Genomic DNA, 8,712 nt, shown 5'->3' with positions numbered 1-8,712 from the left:
AATTAAAATTCAAAGTCAGATTTTGAAGAACATGGCTTTGTATAATTTTCTACAAGACTATGATCTTCATAACATCTTCTATTTCAAAAATTGTTTGATTAGCTTTTAATCAGGGAATGTAAATAATGGACTTGACATCTTCCTGGGTGGTTCCTTAAGCAAGAGGTGTTTTTTTCCCCTTTGGGTATAGAAATGATTTCTAGTGAGTCAGAGATAGAGAGGAAAGAAAAGAAGGAAGGAGGGAAAGAGAGAGACAGAGAGACAGAGACAGAAAGACAGAGAAAAGGAAAAGAGAGATACAGAGAGAGACACAGAGAGAGAAAGAGAGAGAATGAGAGACAGAGACAGAGAGGAACTTCTGATTAGAAAACTTCTTCCCGTGGTCCAAAGAGGCAACTCTTTCATAATTATATTTTTAGTTGCCTAATACATCAAAAGCTTAAATGACTTTTTAAAATTTATTACCTCCAAATTTGTGTGGAATGAATAAAAACTAATGTTCTCTCTAACAATACTCATTACATTCTAAGTTTTTATTTTATCAAGATTTCAAACCAAGATTCTTTATCACCTTTCCACCAAGCAAGTAATTAATTTGCTTATTTACTTACAAATCCTTCAAAAGAAATAAAGATATTTTTGAGTTAGTTCTTGGTTGATGAAAATATTGGACTGGTTAATAAAGTAGCTAATTATAGTTAAGTTACTGACTGGCCAACATTACTGAAGGGGGATGTTTTAGTTTTGAGGTATGCATATATCATCTCTTTACCTTTTGAAAAAGAAACTTGTTTATAGCAAAAATTTCAACAAGGGAGGGACAGGAATTAAGGGGAGGGGAGGCTTAAGGGAAGATAAAATCTGGAAGATAGAAGGTACAACAAGATCATTGCCATGAGCTCTAATAGAAGGAGAGAAATCTTGAATCTGTTATATTACAAATCTATTGGGGGGCCATGTTTCCTGACATATTTTTAGGTCAAAGCTGAACTCCCGCAAAATAATTACACAGTTCAGCCAGAAAGAAGGGTGTTTATTGGAGGGAAATATGCATGTAGACTGTAGTGAAATTCTTAGCTTAGTCATACAATAATCTATTAAAAGGACTCCTGTGTAATGAAAATCGAATCCTTAACAATAATTCCAAACATATAAAACATAGTTGTCCTTATAGAAAAGGATTACAACAGATTGTAAGATTAGCAAGACATACCTAGACATGAAGCCATGAAGATCTGAATTCCTAGCAAAGAGAGGGAGGAGAAGAGAGAGAGGTGGAGAAAAGGAAGAGAAGGAAAGGAAAAAGAAGAAGGGAGAAGTAAGAGAATAGAGAAAGGGAAAAAAATGTTTCTGAATGCTCTTCCATTTCCCAAACGACTAGCCTTCTGCTGAACAGTTGGGAGACTTTGGTACTCAGAGAATATATCTAATATATCATTGAATACTCAGAATCGTACTCCTGCTCTTCTAACCCTTAGCAAAAGAGGAAACCAGGATGGGGCCCCCATTCAGATTGTTGGAGCTTAATGACAATCCCAAAAATGGTACAGAAAGTGAATTACCAAGAAAAATTAAGAGCAAGCACTGCCAATTACCTGATTACTTCTGTTCAATCAATTCACATCATTTCAATTATGTGTTCTATTACTGAAACCCAAAGTTATAGCTCATCTCTACCTCCATGGATGATGGAAGGTAACTCATCTTTATCTTTTATATAAACTTTGAAAAGAAGTAAAAATGTATCAGTCAGAATGAGCTGACTATTAAACTGCCTCTTCTTTCCACACTTGGGGAATTCAAGAATTGAATGAAGAAACTCCTAAATTATTTGACAATAGAAAGTTTTCCTCATCATCTTGAGATTTCATTATTATTATTATTTGGTGGGGGGCAATCTCCAATGGTTAGGTTTTGATGGAAGATGATGGTTTATATACTTTGTTCTTTTTCACATTCAAAAAAACAGCAGGCATCTGTTATTAATTAACCTATTACCAAAAAAAAAAAAAAAAAAAAAAGAATGCGGATGCACCATTATCAACACATGAAATTGGTTTTCTAATACCTGCCCCAGGACCTTTAATGTCTGGTCACCAAATGAAAATTAATTCCTTAAATGTTTTATTTTAGTATTAGGGTAACATTTTATTTTAAAAAAATTAAATGTTTGGAAAATATAATAATAAATGTTGGAAACAAAAACTGAGACATTAATGCATTGTTGGTAGAGTGGTAAAGTGATCCAACCATTCTGGATCTATGCCTAAAGTGCTATAAAGCTACATACCTTTTGATCCAGCAATCTCAAAACTGGATCTGAATCCCAAAGAGATCATAAAAAAAGAGAAAAGGACCACATGTGCAAAAAATGTTTGTAGCAATCCTTTCTGTAATGTCAAGGAATTGGAAATTGAGTGGATGCTCGTCAATTGTGGATTGGCTGAAAAAAAAGAAAAAAAATTGTGGATTGGCTGAACAAATTGTGGTATATCAATGTAGTGGAATATTATTGTGTAATGCCAGAGAAACTGAGGCAAGACAGAGATTGGTTTTTAATGTGGAGAGTTAGGCCAGCCAGTTGTAATGGGACTCTTGTCCAAAGAGTTCAGCAGTGAGGAATTGAGGCAGGGAACATATATGGGGTTTTAGCTAAGCAGGATACAAAAGCGGAGGATGCCATTAGTCTAACATTTTGCAGCTGTTGTTATCTTGACTTCAGAGAGAGAGAGCCAGGAGAGAGGAGCTAACCTAATATTTACAGCCTTGGATTGTGGCTCAGTTTCTGTCAAGCAAGGGAGGAGGACCATCCTTGGACAGATAGGGACTTTTAAGGAGGGCATAGGCAGGAAGCAAGATAACATAATTCTACTCTGGGTAGTTTGGGACAAGGATGGAGTCAGGGTAGTGGGCACCTGGATATTGTTTTTCTTTTCTATTCTTCATTGTGTCACAATGGTATGTGAAGTGGTCAGAGCTTCAAAGTTTTTCCTGACTCAATTCTCCCAATCCTAATGGCAAGGAAGGGGAAGTGGCCATAATAATTTTATTTAGGGCATAACAAACGATGTATAAGAAATGATGAGTAGACTGATTTTGAGAAAAGCCTGGAAAGACTTACATGAACTGATGCTGGGAGAAATGAGCCAAACCACAGAAAGAGAAAAATTATGTAATGATCAAGTATGATAGACCAAACTCTTCTCAGCAATGCAGAATTCAAGACAATTCCAATAAACTTGGGATAGAAAATGCTACCCACATCCAGAGAGTGAATTATGGAGACTGAATATGGATTGAAGTACAGTATTTTGATCTTTGTTTTTGTGTTCTTTTTCTATCTTGTGGATTTTTCCCCCTTTTGGTCTGATTTTTCTTGTACAATGTGACCAACATGGATTATTATTATTTAATATTATTAAACATATATCAGATTGCTTGGGGTGAGGGGGAGGTAAGGGAAGGAAGAAGAAAAAATTTGAACACATAGTTGTACAAAATGAATGCTGAAAACTATCTTTACTTGTATTTGGGGAAAATAAAATACTATTGTGAAAAATTAAATGTTTATTATAAATTTAACATTAAACAATTTAAAATAGTTCTGCTTGCTTAAGTGTTTACATTAAAATTAATTTAAATACATAACCCTTCTAATGCTATTTTAGCTTATTCCCTTGGAGTCCTCATCATGGTTCTTTCATTTGATCATCCTGTATACTCCAGCTTTCTAGTTCCTTTTTTTTGGTTTGTTTTGAATTATCACATTAAGGTCTTTTCAGATTTTTTTGTTATTATTCATGCTTTTTAGATTTGATTTCTGTGTGTGTATGGGTTGGAGGGGCAGGTTGTGTATATATGTATGTATATATATATCTATATACATAAATATATCTTTTCTTAATTATAGCTTGCTTGGGGATGGTGGTGGGAATGAAAGGGGGAGAGGGGATAAAATTAAAAAGGTACCCAGCAGAAAACAAAACAAAACAAAAAAACAATTTACAAGGAAGTAAAAAAAAGATGGACATTCATGAATATAATTTTCTCTATTAACATATAAACACACACACATATATGCTTTCTTGAACTGGTAATTTGTTATTATATATTTTGAATCCTGCCTGATAGTCTGCAGGGCACGACAATGTTCTTTTGTTTTATTTTGTTTAGTATTTATTTCCTGTTTTTCTTTTTTCTTATTCTGTTTTCTTAAAATAAAACAATTTTTAAAAAGTACTGAAAAAAGTGAAAACATTTTTGATTTCATCATAAAGAAGCTCTGACATTTATGTACCAAACGTTTAAAAATTGGTCATAATTTTATTTTATTTATTTATATATTGGTAAATAATATTTTATTTTTTCTCAATTATAGGTAAAGATTGTTTTCAACTTACATTTTTATATGATTTTGAGTTTCAGATTTTTTCCCTCCCTCCTTTCTCTCCTCCCTCCCCCAAACTGCAAACAATCTGATATGTTATAGATATGCAATCATATAAACTTATTCCCACATAGTCATTCTGTGAAAGAAGAAATGGAACAGAAAAGTCACAGCAAACAAAAAAAGTGAAAATAGTATGCTTTGATCTGCACTCTGACTTGATAGTTCTTTTTCTATATCATAACTTTTAAAACAATTTCTTTATTATGAAGCATTTTGGTTACTTCTATTTTTTGATGGTAATGTCATATAATGTTGCTTTGGAAATTTTCTAGAAAATAATCTTTTGGTTCTTCTTGATAATATGTTTGATACATGTGTCTAATAAGGAAAATTATTGACCCCAAGAGCATGATTACATTTTAATACAACCTTTCTCCAAAAGATTCTACAAATTTGTAATTCCACCAACAATTTTTGAGTGTACTTGCTTTACCATTATCCTATTTGCACTGAATTTGATGGCTTTTTGATGGTTATGAAGTAGAACCTCAGATTTGTTTTAATTTATATCTGAGAATTTGAGGTTGAATATTTTTTTTCAAGTGATTGTTAACAATTTGTGCCTCCTTTTTTGAATGTTGTTATAACCTTTTACTGTTGGGAACTAGAGATTGAACATATTTTACATGTCAAATTTTTATTCATCACATTTCTATTAATTTTTCCCACCAGATTTTTTTTGTTTTATCTTTTAATTATATTATATTGTCACACAGATCTAAAAACACATCAATGTATTGAAATACATCTATCTAGTTCTCAACAATTCCTTCCCATTTGTTGGATAGAAAGAAAATTAACTTCTCTTCACATTTGAGATAGACATTTTGATTTCTTTCCATTTTAAGAGTTTTTGCTTTTAATGTTTAAATTTTCCATTAAACTTGAATTCAGTGAGGCATACAAATGTAAATTGTAAATCCAAATCCTTTCCTGCCAAATTGACAACCAATTTTTCAGAGCATATTGGTTAATAATGACTCCTTTCTTTTTAAAGCATATTTTCACTGGAAACATATTTTCAATTTTTTTCCAAAAAAAGGAAGCCAAGACATTTTCTTTGCTGCCAGTTTTGCCTGAAGCACTTGTACTTCCTAGACCATAGTACTTATGACCAAGATTTCTGAAGGATTAAATAACTCTATACAAACTTTGTCATTAAAGATAGTTTACAATTTCATATGAAATCCATGTCTTTATGAATCACCTTAAAATTATTTTAAAGTTGCTCCAAGTATTGCTGAAAACTTGATAACATCTGCACATGATCTTCCTAAGCAAGTGTATTGAAAAAACTGGTGACTTTGTGGTAAGAGGTAAAATTTGGGAAGGGATTAAAATCAGGTTAGGAGATTAGTAAAACAATGGAGAGAAAAGGCAAGTCACAACAGGAAAATAATTTGAAAGTGTTGCATTCTAGGCATCTATACTGAGGTTTAAAATGTGAGTATTTTTTAAGAAGTTGGAAAAACAAGTTTGAATGGTAAGATGATAAGTGCAGTGGATGATAAACTAGTTAGAGTAAAGATGGGACTGGAGCTTTAAAGACTTTAAGGAGGTACTAAATAGGGACAAATTTGGAACAAAATGAGCTAATTAAGCAAAATAACAGTCAATGGAATCTAAGATGGAAAAATGGGGAGCAAAGTATCTTGCAAAGCAAGGTAGGTAATGTGACATGCACACACTCTGGATGCTGAATTGATTGTAAATCTCCCCTCCCAGGAGCAGTGGAAGTCAATGTGGTTAAGTCCAAGAAGTCTGGATGGGCAAAAAAACTTTGGTTAGGGTGGTTTAAAGTGTTCCCTTGGAATAAATTGTTATTGTCCTTCATTCCTGAAGAGGACCAATGACCCCAGTAGGGTGGTGTCTTAAGTTGAAAGTGAATTTAGAGTTTCAGATGTGAGATGGGACTGGGAAAAGTCAGCAGTCTCATTCTCTCCTCTAAAAAAGTCATCAGTATCCAGTGTCGAGATATAGGTCTGTAGGACTAGAGATGGCTCTAGATGCAGTGGGAGACCTTAACATTTTTAAGTCAATGTCTTTCCCGGGTCTCAGTTTGTCTGAGGCAACACCCATTCAGTGATTAAAAGCTAAAAATGATAAATATAGGATATCTCAAAAGAACCAATGGATCTAATGGGAAATGCTAAGAAAAAACCCCAAAGGATTGGACTTGAATCACCTTTAATGCTGTATGGGTGTGTGTTAAAAGTTATTCACAAAGTCTTTACCATATTTAGGAATCTTTTGGCATCAGACATTCACTGAGCTGTAAGATAGAAATGATTTAGTAATCTGAAACGTCTCCTCCTTTATTGTTAGCAGTGGTGACCAGTAAATTGAGACTTCTGTGTGTAGATTGAACTAATCGCTCATCTCATCTGGGTTTAGAGATGATTGGGATGTAACTAAGTGTAGATTTCACTTTCTCCTTTTACCTGGAGAGTACATTCATTCCACCACACCCATGGTACAATATTTTTCCTTGTGATGAGGGCCAGATATCTGTTCACAGGTATATTTGCATTAAGGTATTTTTTTAAAATAATGTTTTCACTAGGAAAAAAGGATTGAGGTAGCCAGAATTTCTCCTTAGGTATTTCTTCTTACCTTTGTACATATCTCTGAAAAAAAATTAAAGGCTCTTAGATGACTTGAACAGATGACCCTCCAAATAACCAGGAAAAGGATATTGAAGTCAGTTTTATGAAAATTACATTTATTTATTCTAGCTTGTTTCATCACACTCTTTCACTATTCTCCTAATCTTGAGATTTTATGGCTGACAGATTATTTTTTCTACTTTACATATTCTGGAAACAAATTCATCATTGGCATACCATCCTGATATGTTAATGTTACTATGTAGGTTTCTTGGGATGGAATATGGAATTTGAGTTTTGTGCCTTAGATCTGTTTGACACTCCCACCACCCAAAAAAAAAGATGGCTCAATTCTAGTTGTCAGCATCCAGACATGTGGCCATTTACCAAGATTCTGTATTCAATCTCTTTCTCCCTCTTCATTTTTTCTTCTGATGATCATATCTATCATAACTTCATCATCCCTTGTGTAAATGGCTCTTAAATCTATTCAATTTTCAACTCTTTGCAGTTGAGCCTCCTATCTGTACTCCCAATTTTAAGCTTTTTCTTGCCTTCAGTCTCATTTTCTTTTTTTTTTTTAATAGTATTTTATTTTCCCAAATATCTGCAAGGACAGTTTTCAACATTCCCCTTTTCAAAACCCTGTGTTCTAAAATTCTCTCCTTCTCTCCCCTTTCCCTCCTCCTCAATATAGCAAGCAATCTAATATAGTTTCAATAATTCTTCTAAACATATTTCCATATTTGTCTTGCTGCACAAGAAAAATCAGATCAAAAAGAAAAAAACAACAAACAACAACAATAAAAATGAAAATATTATGTTTTGATCTACATTCAGTTTCCATTGTTCTCACTTTGGATGAAGGTGGCACTTTCTATCACAAGTCTATTGGAATTGCCTTGAATCACTGCTTTGTTGAAGAGTCAAGTCCATCACAGTTGATCATCACACAATCTTTTTTTTTTTTTTTACACCATCTTGTTATTACTGTGTACAGCATTCTCTTGGTTTTGCTCACTTCATTCCGTATCAGTTCATATAAATCTTTCCAGGCTTTTCTGAAGTCAGCCTGCTTATCATTTTTTGTAGAACAATAATGTTACATTATATTCATCTGCCATAACTTCTTCAGACATTCCCAAATGAGGGGAATCCATTCAATTTCCAGTTCCTTGCCCCAACAGAAAGGATTGCTATAAACATTTTTGCGCATGTGGATCCTTTCCTCCACCCCCATCTCTTTTTATGATCTCCTAGCAGAGACACTGCTGGATCAAAAAGTATGCACAGTTTGATAGACCTTTGGGCTTGGTTCCAAATTGTTCTTCAGAATGATTGGATCAATTCAAAACTCTACCACCAATGCATTAGTGTCCCAGTTTTCCCATATTCCGTCAAACATCTGTCATTATAGTTTTTTTTTTATCATTTTAGCCAATCTGAAAGGTGTGAATTAGTACCTCAGAGTTGCATTAATTTTTTTCTAATCAATAATTATTTAAAGAATTTTTTCGTATGCCAGTTTCATTTTCTTACTGCTTATTGAGCATTTCCACTTAGATGCCAAAATTTGAACCTCAATATGCCCAAAACTGATTTTATAATCTTGTGTCCTAACCCACTTCCTTCCCCAGGATTTCCCCTTGTCTATAA

This window comes from Antechinus flavipes, chromosome 3 (genome assembly GCF_016432865.1).
Source record: "Antechinus flavipes isolate AdamAnt ecotype Samford, QLD, Australia chromosome 3, AdamAnt_v2, whole genome shotgun sequence".
Lineage (NCBI taxonomy): Eukaryota > Metazoa > Chordata > Mammalia > Dasyuromorphia > Dasyuridae > Antechinus > Antechinus flavipes.
Note: the sequence above shows the minus strand (reverse complement) of the source record.